Source organism: Salvelinus fontinalis, chromosome 28, assembly GCF_029448725.1.
Source record: "Salvelinus fontinalis isolate EN_2023a chromosome 28, ASM2944872v1, whole genome shotgun sequence".
Lineage (NCBI taxonomy): Eukaryota > Metazoa > Chordata > Actinopteri > Salmoniformes > Salmonidae > Salvelinus > Salvelinus fontinalis.
In genome coordinates this window covers 24097338-24114618 of record NC_074692.1, presented here as the reverse complement: position 1 = coordinate 24114618, position 17281 = coordinate 24097338, and the positions used below count along the sequence as shown (strand labels likewise).

At 44.3% G+C, this 17281-nt stretch overlaps 1 pseudogene; it reads right to left on the bottom strand.

Annotated features, from left to right (window-relative positions):
- Window positions 1-62: 62 nt before the first annotated feature.
- LOC129826467 (DNA polymerase kappa-like) lies at window positions 63-17281 on the bottom strand (annotated as a pseudogene).

The following is a 17281-nucleotide window of genomic DNA, read 5'->3' as shown; positions in this document are numbered from 1 at the left end:
TCCAATCAAAACTCCGAAAGTAGTTGAGGCCTTAGGTGTGTTTAAATGGATTTATACTACACACATTAAATACTCATATACATTGACACAGAGACTTTACAAAGTTTAACAAGGAGAATAATTGATTGCCAACTCAGTTCATTCAGCAAATGTCAACATGGTGGTAACTTTGTGCAATATTCTTGTGGAAACAATCTTAAATACCAAATGCACATTTACATATAATCTTAAACAATTTAGATATTTAAGTTTCCTTTTGCAAAACTATAATACACTGAACAAAAATATAAACTTAACATGCAACAATTTCACAGATTTTACTGAGTTACCGTTCATATAAGGAAATCAGTCAATTTAAATCAATAAATTAGGCCCTAGTCTATGGATTTCACATGACTGGGAATACAGATATGCATCTGTTGGTGACAGAACTTTTTTTTTAAAGGTAGGGGCATGGATCAGAAAATCAGTCAGTATATGGTGTAACCACCATTTGCCTCATGCAGCGCATAGAGTTGATCAGGCTGTTGTCCCACTCCTCTTCAATGTTGCTTGAAGTTGCTCGATATTGGCGGGAACTGGAACACGCTGTCGTACACGTTGATCTAGAGCATCCCAAACATGCTCAATGGGTGACATATCTGAAGAGTATGCAGGCCATGAAGAACTGGGACATTTTCAGCTTCCAGGAATTGTGTACAGATCCATGCGACATGGGGCCGTGCATTATCATGCTGAAACATGAGGTGATGTAGGTGGATAAATGGCACAACAATGGGCCTCAGGATCTCGTCACGGTATCTCTGTGTATTCAAATTGCCATCGATAAAATGCAAGTGTGTTCATTATCCGTAGCTAGAGAATTTGCCAGAGAACACCAAGATTGGCAAATTCGCCACTGGCGCCCTGTGCTCTTCACAGATGAAAGCAGGTTCACACTGAGCACATGTGACAGACGTGACAGAGTCTGGAGACGCCGTGGAGAACGTTCTGCTGCCTGCAATATCCTCCAGCATGACCGGTTTGGCGGTGGGTCAGTCATGGTGTGGGGTGCCATTTCTTTGTGGGGCCGCACAGCCCTCCATGTGCTCGCCAGAGGTAGCCTGACTGCCATTAGGTACCGAGATGAGACACTCAGACCCCTTGTGAGACCATATGCTGACACATGCACATTTGTGGCCTGCTGGAGGTCATTTTGCAGGGCTCTGGCAGTGCACCTCCTTGCACAAAGGCGGAGGTAGCGGTCCTGCTGCTGGGTTGTTGCCCTCCTACGGCCTCCTCCACGTCTCCTGATGTACTGGCCTGTCTCCTGGTAGCGCCTCTATGCTCTGGACACTACGCTGACAGACACAGCAAACCTTTTTGCCACAGCTCGCATTGATGTGCCATCCTGGATGAACTGCACTACCTGAGCCACTTGTGTGGGTTGTAGACTCCGTCTCACGCTACCACTAGAGTGAGAGCACCGCCAGCATTCAAAAGTGACCAAAACATCAGCCAGGAAGCATAGGAACTGAGAAGTGGTCTGTGGTCACCACCTGCAGAACCACTCCTTTATTGGGGGTGTCTTGCTAATTGCCTATAATTTACACCTTTTGTCTATTCCATTTGCACAACAGCATGTGAAATTTATTGTCAATCAGTGTTGCTTCCTAAGTGGACAGTTTGATTTCATAGAAGTGTGATTGACTTGGAGTTACATTGTGTTGTTTAAGTGTTCACTTTATTTTTTTGAGCAGTGTATTTTTGTTCAGTGTATTTAAAAAATGTAATCTTATACTGTTTAGTTATTTTAACCCCTATTCTTCACATCCATCGTGCACCTTCTTTACATCTAAAATGGTGCGAAACACAAGATGCAAAAACACAGAGTCCCCTCGATTTAGCAGCAGCTAGTACATGATCAAGTAGAGCAGTACAATAAATAAATCAAGCAATTTATGACCATTATGACATTAGAGAATGAACAAAATAAATAAAAACTAACATTATAGAAATAAGAAAGTGCATCTTCAATTCTTGAGTAAGCAATCCAAATGCCCAGCAATCTAAGAAGTACTAGGTAGGTCGGTATGTTTTCTATTGAGGTCACCAGCACTCCATTCACCTGAGATCCAGGTAACAGTCAGTCTTCAGCACCGTCTGAGAATAAGATGCCATCCTCTTGGTCTTCGTGTGTGTTGTCACCTAAGGTGTGTCACCTAAAGAACTTGTCGATGGTGTTCCGAACTGGGCCCAGGGCTTTGGCCTTCTTAGATGGGGGCGGGGGAGACGAGCCTGTCCTGGAAAAGTAGCCAGAACGAAACACAGCACATTATTTAATGGCGTCAGACCGAGGCTCTGCATCTGTCCTCGTGCTCCTAGACCTTAGTGCTGCTTTTGATACCATCGATCACCACGTTCTTTTGGAGATTGGAAACCCAAATTGGTCTACACAGACAAGTTCTGGCCTGGTTTAGATATTATCTGTCGGAAAGATATCAGTTTGTCTCTGTGGATGGTTTGTCCTCTGACAAATCAACTGTGCATTTCGGTGTTCCTCAAGGTTCCGTTTTAGGACCACTATCGTTTTCACTATATATTTTACCTCTTGGGGATGTCATTCGAAAACATAATGTTAACTTTCACTGCTATGTGGATGACACACAGCTGTACATTTCGATGAAACATGGTGAAGCCCCAAAATTGCCCTCGCTGGAAGCCTGTGTTTCAGACATAAGGAAGTGGATGGCTGCAAACGTTCTACTTTTAAACTCAGACAAAACAGAGATGCTTGTTCTAGGTCCCAAGAAACAAAGAGATCTTCTGTTGAATCTGACAATTAATCTTGATGGTTGTACAGTCGTCTCAAATAAAACTGTGAAAGACCTTGGCGTTACTTTGGACCCTGATCTCTCTTTTGACGAACATATCAAGACTGTTTCAAGGACAGCTTTTTTCCATCTACGTAACATTGCAAAAATCTGAAATTTTCTGTCCAAAAATTATGCAAAAAAATGTATCCATGCTTTTGTTACTTCTAGGTTAGACTACTGCAATGCTCTACTTTCCGACTACCTGGATAAAGCACTAAATAAACTTCAGTTAGTGCTAAATACGGCTGCTAGAATCCTGACTAGAACCCCAAAATTTGATCATATTACTCCAGTGCTAGCCTCCCTACACTGGCTTCCTGTTAAGGCAAGGGCTGTTTTCAAGGTTTTACTGCTAACCTACAAAGCATTACATGGGCTTGCTCCTACCTATCTTTACGATTTGGTCCTGCCGTACATACCTACACTACGGTCACAAGACGCAGGCCTCCTAATTGTCCCAAGAATTTCTAAGCAAACAGCTGGAGGCAGTGCTTTCTCTTATAGAGCTCCATTTTTATGGAATGGTCTGCCTACCCATGTGAGAGACGCAGACTCGGTCTCAACCTTTAAGTCTTTATTGAAGACTCATCTCTTCAGTAGGTCCTATGATTGAGTGTAGTCTGGCCCAGGAGTGTGAAGGTGAACGGAAAGGCACTGGAGCAACGAACCGCCCTTGCTGTCTCTGCCTGGCCGGGTCCCCTCTCCCCCTCTCTCCACTGGGATTCTCTGCCTCTAACCCTATTACAGGGGCTGAGTCACTGGCTTACTGGTGCTCTTCCATGCCGTCCCTAGGAAGGGTGCATCACTTGAGTGGGTTGAGTCGCTGACGTGGTCTTCCTGTCTGGGTTGGCGCCCCCCCTTGGGTTGTGCCGTGGCGGAGATCTTTGTGGGCTATACTCGGCCTCGTCTCAGGATGGTAAGTTGGTGGTTGAAGATATCCCTCTAGTGGTGTGGGGGCTGTGCTTTGGCAAAGTGGGTGGGGTTATATCCTGCCTGTTTGGCCCTGTCCGGGGGTATCATCGGATGGGGGCACAGTGTCTCCTGACCCCTCCTGTCTCAGCCTCCAGTATTTATGCTGCAGTAGTTTATGTGTCGGGGGGCTACGGTCAGTCTGTTATATCTGGAGTATTTCTCCTGTCTTATACGGTGTCCTGTGTGAATTTAAGTATGATGTCTCTAATTCTCTCTTTCTCTCTCTCGGAGGACCTGAGCCCTAGGACCATGCCCCAGGACTACCTGGCATGATGACTCCTTGCTGTCCCCAGTCCACCTGGCCGTGCTGCTGCTCCAGTTTCAACATGTTCACCGGACGTGCTACCTGTCCCAGACCTGCTGTTTTCAACTCTCTAGAGACAGCAGGAGCGGTAGAGATACTCTCAATGATCGGCTATGAAAAGCCAACTGACATTTACTCCTGAGGTGCTGACCTGTTGCACCTTCGACAACTACTGTGATTATTATTATTTGACCATGCTGGTCATTTATGAACATTTGAACATCTTGGCCATGTTCTGTTATGATCTCCACCTGGCACAGCCAGAAGAGGACTGGCCACCCCTCATAGTCTGGTTCTTCTCTAGGTTTCTTCCTAGGTTTTGGCCTTTCTAGGGAGTTTTTCCTAGCCACCGTGCTTCTACACCTGCATTGCTTGCTGTTTGGGGTTTTAGGCTGGGTTTCTGTACAGCACTTTGAGATATCAGCTGATGTAAGAAGGGCTATATAAATACATTTGATTTGATTTTACTGCACAATTCTCACTGTCTTCACCAGTATCTGGAACCTTCTTGTCAACTTCTGGTCAATGTTTTAATCTACCATTTACATTACATTTTACATTTTAGTCATTTAGCAGACGCTCTTATCCAGAGCGACTTACAGTAGAGTGCATACATTTTATTACATTTTACATACTGAGACAAGGATATCCCTACCGGCCAAACCCTCCCTAACCCGGACGACGCTATGCCAATTGTGCGTCGCCCCACGGACCTCCCGGTTGCGGCCGGCTGCGACAGAGCCTGGGCGCGAACCCAGAGACTCTGGTGGCGCAGCTAGCACTGCGATGCAGTGCCCTAGACCACTGCGCCACCCGGGAGGTTACCACACAACATTTGTGTTTAATTAAGTCCATTGTGAATGTGCTGACTTTCAAGTCAATTGACAACGTTAATTGATCAATTCAAAGCTAGGGTGTCCCTAACACGATGAGTCAGTAACCATGGGTACATCTAATCAATTCTCTCTCTCCTCTCTGAGTGACACTCCAATCTCTGATATATACATCCTGAGTCAGAGATATGTCTAAGAAGATGTAGCTAGTCTCACCTTTTGCTCTTGCCTTTCTGTGGCGCTCTCCGCAGGGGCTGCTCTCGCTCTGTGGAGGGAAACAGGAAAAGCCATTAGGAAAAAAAGAATGACAACTGTCTAGGTTCGACAAGCAATTTAGTCATTTGTGTTCTTTTCAAAGCTATACAGACTGCAACCTCATAGGCAAGTTAGTTAAGAGGAAACTGGAAGAGACTTTCTTTCCATTGTCAGGATTGAATGGGTGAAGAAGTGATTTACCAGAGGCAGTGAGAAGGGCAGGGGAGGCCCCACAGTGTGAAATGAGATGTCTTCTCTCTGTCAAAGGAAATCAATACACAGCCCCCACAATACCATGTCACTGAGACAGACAGACAGACTGGCCTCACAGTGGCCAAACAAATTCTTCTAGTTTCACCCTTAGACCAGGTCAGTTTCACTCTTTCTTGGAAGAAAATATACTCAACCTCAATTCACAATCTCCTGGATTACATATGGAGTAAAAACAGGCAGAAACAGGACCCATGTAAACACTGGGGATGTGACAGACATTGGAAGCGCATTGAAAACAGGGTGGGAAAGTTCTTGGTCTATTTTAATGACAATTTGGTATTTTATTAGGATCCCCATTAGCTGTTGCAAAAGCAGCAGCTACTCTTCCTGGGGTCGTCACACAAAACATGACATCATACAGCACATTAATAGACAAGAACAGTTCAAGGACAGAACTACATGTTTATGGGATGTGTTTTTCCTATTCATATTAATACACTTTAAATTTAGCCTTGTATAAGAACTACAAGACACACATTCATGAACAATGTGCAACAACAGATCAGAACAGCCGTAGTTATAGTCCATACTGTCATTTGCAAAACTAACATGGATTGAATTGTTTTTTCCCTCATCGATCTGCACACGGTGCCCCATGGTGACATGTAATGTGTGATCAATTATTAAATAAAACATCTCTGAAACACTGACCTTTGTGGGCAGCAGGTGTTGCATTGAGGGTGGTGCGGTCCACAGACGCCAGTCCTTCAAGCTCATGCAAGACCTCCTGGTTTAGACAGAGGTTAAAGAGGGTGAGGTTATCGGTGTCCTGTGTCACCTGACACACTGGGCAGGTGAGGGCGGGTTCTCTGGGGTCATGTGACTCAACCTTGGGCGTAGTCATTGGCCGAGGGCCACCTGGGGACAACGGACGAACACGAGGGTCACTTTGAGATGAACCCTTCAGGATGTTAGGGTCTGTAACTCTAGGTATAGACACACCTCCATTTGGACAAGTGTTAAGGCAGACAGGGTTCAGGCCCACAGCGTTTAGTGAAATATTATTTGTACTAGTCTCATACAGAAGTAGTCCTTTATGATCACCTGCACTAGAGTCCAATCGAAGGCCCAATGAGTCCAACATGCACCTACTGAGTGGGTCCCTACCTTTCTCCATCAACCCCTCCTCCTTTCCCCTTCAGCTATCTCTTTCTCCTCTTGCCTCTCTTTCGCCACCTCCTCCTCACAGACACTGGAGCCTCTCTCTAGTTCTGTGTCTGTGTGAATATTGTGCTCCATAGGAATCCCACTGAGACACTGGTCAACATGTCTGTTGAAGAATGGGTGTCCTGACTCTCTGAGGTCATTAAAGATCCCATGGCACTTATCGTAAGAGTAGGGGTGTTAACCCCGGTGTCCTGGCTAAATTCCCAATCTGGCCCTCAAACCATCATGGCCACCTAATCATCCCCAGCTTACAATTGGCTCATTCATCCCCCTCCTCTCCCCTGTAACTATTCCCCAGGTCGTTGCTGCAAATGAGAACGTGTTCTCAGTCAACTTACCTGGTAAAATAACGGTAAAATAAATAAAATAAAAAAAGACTGTCAGGTCTGTGGTGTTCACCTCCCTGAAGCACACAGGGCAGGTCAGACTGTCTGTCCCTGGCTCTGTGGACCAGCACAATGAAGTAGACACATGGGCCTCTGTGCTGTTGGCTGTAGGTGCATGTGTCATGTTGTCAGAAGCTGTCAATGCACTCATAGAGAAGTGTGTCTCTGCTGATGTATTTGGATTATTCTGAATGGGTGTCTGTGTCTGTTTGGGCTTGGTGGCTGATGAGGCTGGGCCCAGTCTGGTCTCTAAGACGTTCCACTTTCCATCCTCTGGTGGGTCCTCTCTCTCAGCTTGCAGCCGCAGCCTCTGGGCGCAAGTTTTTTGGAAGAAGGACTGCTGCTGCTCCCCAGTCCTCCCCACCTCCACAGCTGGGTACCCAGGGGTGATCCTCCTGCCCCTGGCTCTGCTGTAACAGGGAAGGGCAGGGAAAGGTCTGGGTCAGGCCTGGAGGCTTAGGTTGATGCTCTTTCACAGGCTTGTGGTAGGAGATCTGTGAGGAGCTACTGGAGTCAGCCCTGCCTTGCTGGAGGAATCCCACAATGCTGTTTTGCAGGGGTTTCTTGTCGTCAGCGCTGACAAAGCTGGAAACTTGAATGCCTGCAGACACGCAAGGGTTGATTTTAATTAAAGATAAGAATTAATAACAGAATCAGTAGAAAGTACTTCATATATTATTGATATATACAACATACATGAATGGTGATATTAACTTCTTATGGCTGCAGGGGCAGTATTGAGTAGCTTGGATGAAAGGTGCACAGAGGTGCCCATAGTAAACTGCCTGCTCCTCAGTCCCAGTTGCTAATATATGCATATTATTATTTGTATTGAATAGAAAACACTGAAGTTTCTAAAACAGTTTGAATTATGTCTGTGAGTATAACAGAACCTATATGGCAGGCAAAAACCTGAGAAGTTCCACTTCCTGTTTGGATTTTTTCTGAGGTGGCAGATTTTCAACTAAGCTCTCATTGAAATTACAGCGAGATATTGATGAGTTTTCACTTCCTACGGCTTCCACTAGATGTCAACAGTCAATAGAACTTTGTCTGATGACTCTAATGTGAAGGGGGGCCGAAGGAGACAGGAATTAGTCACCACTGCCTCAAGCTGACCATGCTTTCACCATGCGCGTTCAAATGAGGAGGACCTCCGTTCCACCGCTCATGTAATTCTCCGGTTGGAACGTTATTCAAGATGTATGTTAACAACATTCTAAAGATTGATTCAGTACATCGTTTGACATGTTTCTACTGACTGTTACGGAACTTTTGGACATTTCGTCACGTTATAGTGGACGCGCTTTGTGACTTAGGAATTGTTTACCAAACGCTCTAACCAAAGTAGCTAATTGGACATAAATAACAGACATTATCGAACAAATCAAGCATTTATTGTGGACCTGGGATTCCTAGGACTGCATTATGATGAAGTTCATCGAAGGTAAGGAAACATTTATCATGTATTTTCTGGTTTCTGTTGACTCCAAAATGGCAGCTAATTTTATTATATTTCTGAGCGCCGTCTCAGATTATTGCATGGGTTGCTTTTTCCGTAAAGTTTTTTTAAAATCTGACACAGCGGTTGCATTAAGGAGAGGTATATCTATAATTCCATGTGTATAACTTGTATTATCATCTACATTTATGATGAGTATTTCTGTTGAAACGATGTGGCTATGCAAAATCACTTGATGTTTTTGGAAGTAGTGAATGTAACGCGCCAATGTAAACTCAGATTTTTATATATAAATATGAACTTTATCAAACAAAACATGCATGTATTGTGTAACATGAAGTCCTATGAGTGTCAACTGATGAAGATAATCAAAGGTTAGTGATTAATTGTATCTCTTTCTGGTTTTGTAACTGCTATATTTCGCTGGAAAAATGGCTGTGCTTATTGTGGTTTGGTGGTGACCTAACATAATCGTTTGTAGTGCTGTCGCTGAAAAGCATTTTTGAAATAGGACACTTTGGTGGGATTAACAACAAGATTACATTTAAAATTATATAAGACACATGTATGTTTGAGGAATTTTAATTATGAGATTTCTGTTGTTTGAATTTGGCGCCCTGCACTTTCACTGGCTGTTGTCATATCGATCCCGGTAGCGGGATGCAGCCATATTAAGTATTTTTTTCCAATGGTATACTCCATTTAAACCAGTGAGAGAAGGTAAATTAAGATTACCCATGAGCCTCAGTCTCAGTGGCTGGGGGCTGACGTTGTCAATCTCAGTCTTCAGCAAGTCCTTAGCGACAGCAAAGAGCTCGTCACTCGTAGCAACGGCACACGGCAATGTCCACGCTCTGGTTTTCATCTCAAAGTTGACATTTTTAAGCTTCAACGTCACCGTCTTGCCCTGGAAGAAAACAGAGCAATGACATGGTGAATTACAGGATACATCTGGTTGAAACTCGCGATGGATTCAAAGGACAAAACAGACATTGACTTGACTGATAAATGACACTAAGTGAAAAAGGGTCAAAGACATTTTCCTAAGACCGTGACGATCATCCCCAAGCAGCCTAATCCCCAGGCTGAGGATCACACTGGTCCCTGGTTTTCTCCATAATGGCTTTCTATTTCCTCCAGGTATCAAAAGAACATTAGGGCTCAGCCAGGGGGTGATGGCCGTGCCAAGGCAGCTCTCTCTATCGATTGGGAGGGGAACAGACGCTCTAGTAATTGTTTGAGATGCTTCTTAGAGACAGATTGATTCTGGGATCCAACACTGGTACTGTGATGTTCTACGACCCCAAAATACCCTCTCAATACCCTCTCTGAGGAAATATCCTTTCTGTTCCAAGAACACAGAGAAAAAATAGGCAGCCAGACAATGGCTGTTCACAATGGTGCTGAATACTAACACCGGCCATTACACAGTTCCATGTACTGGAGAACGGTTTTGTATCACATAATAGCCACAAAAAGCCAAATACTAGGGAATCGTTTTTTGATTTCAAACATTTTTACTATGAATCCAAGTGAATTTGTGTTTAAGTAAATATACTCTAAGCGAGGAGAAATGTGCTACACAACTGCACTCTATTCTAGTAATAACCTATACTATTACTAAAAGTGTACTGTAATGAACCGAGCTGTACTTTTCAAACCTCTCCTCGGGGACCCCCAGTCGTTCCATGTATTTGAACTATTCCACATCTAGCACAACTGATTCAACTTGTCAACTAATCATCAAGCCTCTGAAAAGGTGAAACAGGTGAGCTAGTTCAGGGCTACAACAACATTGTGAAACGTCTGGGGGGTCCCCGAGGAGAGGGTTGAAAACTACTGCTGTGGAGTACCTTGAGAGCCTCCTTCTGCAGGTCCTGAGCCAGGTCTTGACACAGCTGCCTGCACAGAGAGAACTGCTCCTCTAATGCACTCATCTCTCCAAAAGTCCTGACAGAAAATGAAGGAGATAGAGAAACATGTTGGATGTGTGGAGAGTATTAGAGTATGTCCATTATTTATCTATTTCACATATACAGTAAGGTCCAAAAGTATTTGGACAGTGACATTTTTTGTAATTCTGTCTCTGAACTGGATATGTGAAATAAATAAATGCATTTTAACTGAAACAATGACTATGAGGTTAAAGCGCAGACTGTCAGCTTTAATTTAAGGGGATTTTCATCCATATCGGTAGCCTAGCAAGCCACCTGATCTCGCAAGCTTACATGAATGTTCACTGCACAGCGGCAATCAGTCTGGTTATTATGAGGCGATCACATTGGGTGAACCGTTTCGAAATTACAGAACTTTTTGTACATAGTCCCCCCTGTTTTATAGCCTGACAACTCACACCAAATTCTTCCGCTGGTCTGTCGTTCGCTACATACTTTAGTCTGAGAATGCCATCATTGAAGTCGATTGTGGTGACGAGGGGTGTTGTATAAAACAAAGTCAGCAATTAGATTGTTTCTAACTAATCAGAGTATCAAAGCCAATGACGGATTTTAAAACCACCACTTTACACACGTGTTCTGGCTCAACCCATCGGGTTCTGGACTATTCAGACGGCCCCGAATGTGTTTGCATTCGGTGAAAGGTCGGGGAGGTACTCAGATCCAGACTCATTGCGGAGAAGAAACTAACGTCCGTAGGCGTGGCGTTGCGTTTGGCTGGAGCAAGGAGTCAGGGTAGCCAGGCAACCCAAATTAACTTGCGTATGTAAGTAGTCAAAAATGTAGCATTTGGTCACATATTCCTAGCACGCAATAACTACATCAAGCTTGTGACTCTACAGTTTGTTTTGGTTGCGTTTCAGATTATTTTGTGCCAAATAGAAATTAATGGTAGATAAGGTACTGATGAGTGAGAAAGTTACCCACCCAAAATGGCTAACCTCCCATTATTGGTAATGGTGAGAGGCCTCAAACTTTCTCACTCATAGTTATTCACGATTCATCCATTATTATCCATAATCATGGTAGCATCAATATTAATGTAGAAGTGTTCAGAAATAAGTATTCTATTCTTATTTAGAATAAAAGTGACTCCAAAATGACAAATTATTTACCATTAATTTCTATTCGGCACAAAATAATCTGAAACACAACAAAAACAAACTGCAACAGCATTCACCAAGTTTTTAGTCATAAGCTTGATGTAATCATTACGTGCTAAGAATATGGAACAAAATACTAAACCCTTGACTACTTTAATACACATAAGTGAATTTGTCAAAATACTTTTAGTTCCCTAAAATGGGGAGACTATGTACAAAAAGTTCTGTCAGTTCTAAACGGTTCACCCAATATGGATATAATAACCTCAAATTAAAGCTGACAGTCTGCACTTTAACCTCATAGTCACTGTCATTTCAAATCCTATGTGCTTGAGTACAGAGCCAAAACAACAAACATGTCACTGTGCAAATACTTTTGGAGCTCACTGTATGTTGCCAGAAAAGAAAAACAACTACCTCTGTGCTCATGCTTTTTCTCTCCCCGTCCCTGTAAGTAAATAAAAAACAGACAGACTCAAGTCAGATGACTTGAACTCATTTGAAGGATTCATCTACTGTATAGTTGCCCCTCTCTGCCCTGCCCACCCCTTCTGCCTGCCCGGCCAGCACCTCTCAATGTGTGTGGAGCCCAAGCCCAGGGAGATGTCGAGGAAGTGGTGCCAGGATGTCTCAGAGAACAGCAAGGCCAGCAACGCCATCTCCTGGCCAAGATGGATACAGCTGGTGATACCTAGAGCTCCCAGCATCTTCTCTGTCACTTTCCCAATGTCTGATACCTGTCACACCAAAATACCATATTTTACGCATCTTTATTTGTAGGCCATCAGCTTGCAACACGATCCATAAAAAATATCCTTAAGTAAGCATCCCTTAATAGGCTGTCTAGGTTTGGGGCTGAGGTTAGGTGTATAGCAGCCTACCTTCCGGACTGGCAGGTCCTGTATGAATACCATGACAGCCTGTCGGTTAGAGGGAGTCTGTACTGGCCGTTGGGTTTGTTCTTATCACTACACACCTTGGCCAGCATCATGTTTGGGGCAATGCCTAGAAGAATGACCAATAAAAGACACATGGCAAATGTGTTACAAGCTTGATGTGACTACATACAGAATAGGATGATGAAGTTAGACTAGGATAGTAACATATGAAATGTTCCCTGAGGTATTTTCACACAACTATGTAACCCTCAGCTCTGTTCCAATAGACACTTCATAGGGAATTTGGGCTCCCGAGTGGCGCAGCGGTCTAAGGCACTGCATCGAAGTGCTGGAGGCGTCATTACAGACCCTGGTTCGATACTGGCCTGTATCACAACCGGCTGTGATTAGGAGTCCCATAGGGAGGCGCACAATTGGCCCAGTGTCGTCCGGGTTAGGGGAGGGTTTGGCCAGTGTAGGCCGTCATTGTAAATAAGAATTTGTTCTTAACTGACTTAACTTAACTGACTAGTTAAATAAAGGTTCAATTAAAATCTAAATAGGGTGCTATCTGGGACTCAGACAATGTGTCCTCTGAGGAAAATGAACACACAGCGTCTCTCTCACCTGCGCTGGTAGTAAGGGTGGTTTTCTGCTCGATGCGGAAGAGCATCTCTCTCACCGCCTCCTCGGCACAGGCCCCAAACACCATCACATCTCCCCCAGCCCCGCCCCCAGGAGCATCCTGCAGAAAGGGGGAGGAGCTGGGGCTGTCCTCAAACAGGACAGGAGACAGACCCTCTACTGTCTCCTGTAGGCCATCACCCTGCTCTTCAACTAGAGAGAGAGAGAGGTGTGAGATGAGAGATGATTCACAGCCTCCAATTGCTCTTAAATACAAGTAAAACTAAATGCATGCTCTTCAACCGATCGCTGCCTGCACCTGCCCGCCTGTCCAGCATCACTACTCTGGACGGCTCTGACTTAGAATATGTGGACAACTACAAATACCTAGGTGTCTGGTTAGACTGTAAACTCTCCTTCCAGACTCACATCAAGCATCTCCAATCCAAAGTTAAATCTAGAATCGGCTTCCTATTCCGCAACAAAGCATCCTTCACTCATGCTGCCAAACATACCCTTGTAAAACTGACCATCCTACCAATCCTCGACTTTGGTGATGTCATTTACAAAATAGCCTCCAAAACCCTACTCAATAAATTGGATGCAGTCTATCACAGTGCCATCCGTTTTGTCACCAAAGCCCCATATACTACCCACCACTGCGACCTGTACGCTCTCGTTGGCTGGCCCTCGCTTCACACTCGTCGCCAAACCCACTGGCTCCAGGTCATCTACAAGACCCTGCTAGGTAAAGTCCCCCCTTATCTCAGCTCGCTGGTCACCATAGCAACGCCCACCCGTAGCACGCGCTCCAGCAGGTATATCTCTCTGGTCACCCCCAAAACCAATTCTTCCTTTGGCCGCCTCTCCTTCCAGTTCTCTGCTGCCAATGACTGGAACGAACTACAAAAATCTCTGAAACTGGAAACACTTATCTCCCTCACTAGCTTTAAGCACCAGCTGTCAGAGCAGCTCATAGATTACTGCACCTGTACATAGCCCATCTATAATTTAGCCCAAACAACTACCTCTTTACCTACTGTATTTATTTATTTTGCTCCTTTGCACCCCATTATTTCTATCTCTACTTTGCACCTTCTTCCACTGCAAACCAACCATTCCAGTGTTCTTTTTTTACTTGCTATATTGTATTTACTTCGCCACCATGGCCTTTTTATATATTTTTTATTTTTTTATTTATATATATATTTTGTTTGCCTTCACCTCCCTTATCTCACCTCACTTGCTCATATTGTATATAGACTTATTTTCACTGTATTATTGACTGTATGTTTGTTTTACTCCATGTGTAACTATGTGTTGTTGTATGTGTCGAACTGCTTTGCTTTATCTTGGCCAGGTCGCAATTGTAAATGAGAACGTGTTCTCAATTTGCCTACCTGGTTAAATAAAGGTGAAAAAAAAACAGCTGTGTGTCCATGTCTCTTATCTTCTGACCCCCTTGTCACTTGTTATACTTGACAGGTGACAAAAGTGAACTAGATAAGAGAAAGCGAGAGGGACTACACATACATAGTTCCAATCCCTTCTAATTTAATTTCTGTCAGGCAGAAAATGAAGGAAGAATTAGATGAGGCTTATGCTATTAAGCTCTTAATAACCCTCTTTCCTTTTGTTATATCTACCATAGAACATTTATCTGCCTTTGTATCGCATTCGAACTACTTACAATTGACTCTCACAGTTGTCTTACAAATGACAACTTTATCACAGTATGTAACCTATAACTGCAAAATGGGTTTAAAAAAGGAATCCAACAGTGTAACAAATGAACATGACACATTTATTACACAGTAATCCACTGTATTTAGACACCGACTCCTGACCTGGCACTGACACGGATGTAGCTGTCCCAGTGTCGTTGGCCCGGAGACGGTGGGTACGCAGGGCCTCTGGCCAGACCCTCCTCTGCTCCAGGTGCCCTCTGATGTCCAGGTAGGCCTCGTCCAGACTCATGGGAAGGAAGTGAGGGTCATAGTCTGCAAAGATCTCCCAGACCTAGCAGAGGAATAGGATGATTAGTGACCCATATGTCTGTTTGGGGAGGATTTATACATATAGTAAAAGCCTCACTGGCCACTGAAACACTGTGTGTGTGTGTGTCAGATCCTTACTTCAGCACTCACTGCTCTGTATTTGTCAAAGTCGGTTGGAACAATAACCAGGTTTGGACAGAGCTTCTTCGCGATGAAGCCAGGCATGGCGGCACGGACCCCAAACTTCCTTGCATGGTAGTTGGAAGTTGTCTGAGGAGAGTGGAAAAAACAGATACAAGTTGTAGACATAACCTGGGGCTCAATATGAGGTAATTGTTGTAGTGCAATAATGGGCCATCTTTTAGATCCAGTTAGAACACCATAAACTAGTTCATACATGAAAGAGAACCAGTGAGAAAGATCGCCAGATAGGAACCTCCCTCTGGGTAGCGAGGATGACTAAGTCAACAGGCTTGGCTTTCTTATTTTAACATCACATAACAAACTATATAATAATAATAATATATAATTATACATTATTTTGCTTGTCTCCATAGTCTTGCATGGCCAGCCTTCCAAATCCTGTCTCGCTCACGAGAAGCCTGGGCTTATACACTACATGAGTGTATGTATGGCCAAAAGTATGTGGACACCTGCTCGTCAAACATCTCCTTCCAAAATCATGGGCATTAATATGGAGTTGGTCCCCCTTTTGCTGCTATAACAGCCTCCACTCTTCTGGGAAGGCTTTTCACTAGATGTTGGAACATTGCTGCGGGGACTTGCTTACATTCAGCTACAAGAGAATTTGTGAAGAGAATCCAATTCATCTCAAAGGTGTTTGATGGGGTAGAGGTCAGAGCTCTGTGCTGGCCAGTCAAGTTCTTCCACATCAATCTCAGCAAACCATTTCTGTATGGACCTTTTAGAGTTAACATTTTCCTTCACTGGAACTAAGGGGCCTAGCCCAAACCATGAAAAACAGCCCAGCCAAACCCAGATTCGTCTGTCGGACTGCCAGATGGTGAAGCGTGATTCATCACTCCAGAGAGTTCAATGGCGGTGAGCTTTACACCACTCCAGCCGATACTTGACATCGCGCATTGTGATATTAGGCTTGTGTGCGGCTGCTCAGCCAGGGAAACCCATTTCAGTAAGTTCCCGACGTACAGTTATTGTGCTGATGTTGCTTCCAGAGGCAGTTTTCAACTCGGTAGTGAGAGTTACAATCAATGACAAACGATTTTCACTCGTTATGCGCTTCAGCACCTGCCGCTCCCGTTCTGTGAGCTTGTGTGGCCTACCACTTTGCGGCTGAGCCGTTGTTGCTCCTAGACGTTTCCACTTCACAATAACAGCACTTACAGTTGACCGGGGCAGCTCTAGCAGAGCAGAAATTTTACGAACTGACTTGTTGGAAAGGTAGCATCCTATGATGGTGCCATGTTGAAAGTCACTGAGCTCTTCAGTACGGGCCATTCTACTCCCAATGTTTGTCTATGGAGAATGCATGGCTGTGTGCTCGATTTTGTACACTTGTCAGCAACGGGTGTGGCTGAAATAGCCAAATTCCATAATATGAAGAGGTGTCCACATACTTTAGGCCATGTAGTGTAGGTTGCTAGCAAATTAACAGTCCTGTATAAAATCTCACCAGCATGCTCATAGAGCCCACGGCCATGGGTTTGTCCTTCAGGTCAGGATAGTGATGTGTGCTTTCTGCAGCATCATCCTCTCAATGCGCTGGTTCACCTGCTGTTCCTTTTTCATCTCGTTCTCATAGAACCTGGAGCCCTGTAGAAGAGGAAGGTAAACACAGAGGCTGATGACCTCCAGTAACTGGCCATGTTACACTGTGAGAAGAGAACACACTGGGCCTCAACACAAGTGGGTTTTTCAGTTCCTGTGCCATTACATTACAGTAAGGTAACTAACTAGGGTATTAACTCAGAGTCTAGGCGAGTGTTAGTTTGGGTGTTTGGATACAGACAAAAGTTCTCAACATGGTACCTTGGAGGACTTCATGATGATATTGTTTATCTTGTCCCTGTCAAGGCCCTCCATTCCAGCCTTGTTGTTGTTGAGGGCCATTCTGGAAAGGAAGCCCTCCCCACTGGAGGAGGTCCCCCCAGTCTCCATCCTTTACCTCAAGTGAGACCCTGCATTTAATACATAAAGTTAAAGTTAAACCAAGCAAGACTAATTATGGTAACTAAG